This window comes from Sphaeroforma arctica (genome assembly GCF_001186125.1).
Source record: "Sphaeroforma arctica JP610 unplaced genomic scaffold supercont1.4135, whole genome shotgun sequence".
Classification (NCBI taxonomy): Eukaryota; class Ichthyosporea; order Ichthyophonida; genus Sphaeroforma; species Sphaeroforma arctica.
Window position 1 is genome coordinate 1 of NW_014036423.1, and position 609 is coordinate 609.

At 48.9% G+C, this 609-nt stretch overlaps 1 non-coding gene across 1 annotated transcript; it reads left to right on the forward strand.

The window, feature by feature from the left end:
- Positions 1-69: 69 nt before the first annotated feature.
- Positions 70-147, forward strand: SARC_30291. Its single transcript has one exon. It is a non-coding gene; the product is annotated as a tRNA-Thr (tRNA).
- Positions 148-609: the final 462 nt, after the last annotated feature.

Genomic DNA, 609 nt, shown 5'->3' on the forward strand with positions numbered 1-609 from the left:
CAAGAAGATGGTCAATGGTAGCATCAGATCTATAGAGATTAAATGTTGAAATATTACCTCTCTCACCAGTGGTAACTGGCTTAGTGGTAGACGTACTGGCTGGTAAACCAGTAGGTCTCGGGTTCGAAATTCGGCCCGGATTTTTCTTCTTCTTCAGTATAGGAAGAATATCAGCCACGTGGGACACGATAGAGGGGTCCACAACTGCTGATGTCGCTAGCTCCTTCAAGAGCGCTTCAGTGCGGTTCAATTTGCGTCGAGATTGAGAGGATCCAACCACTCGTTGTCGAGTTATGGCGTCCTCAACTTCGGCCCCAAGATTTGAGCTGGATGGAATGGCTTCTCTATCGATGGCGAAACCGAAATTTTCGGACAGGTCCAATACTTCCTTTTCACTCCGGATTTGTGCTGGAGTGTCCTTTAGATGTGGAGTTATAATGTCCCCGACATTCGTATCCACAAATTTTCCAGCCTTTCGACGTTTATCCCCAATATTTGACGGCACGTGGTCAGGGGGCAAGCTGGGGTCCTGAGCTTCACTCCCAGGTGATACACGGACGCTGGCGAGCCTTTCCGCGGCAGTAGATACCTCTTCTTCCAAGGCTTTAG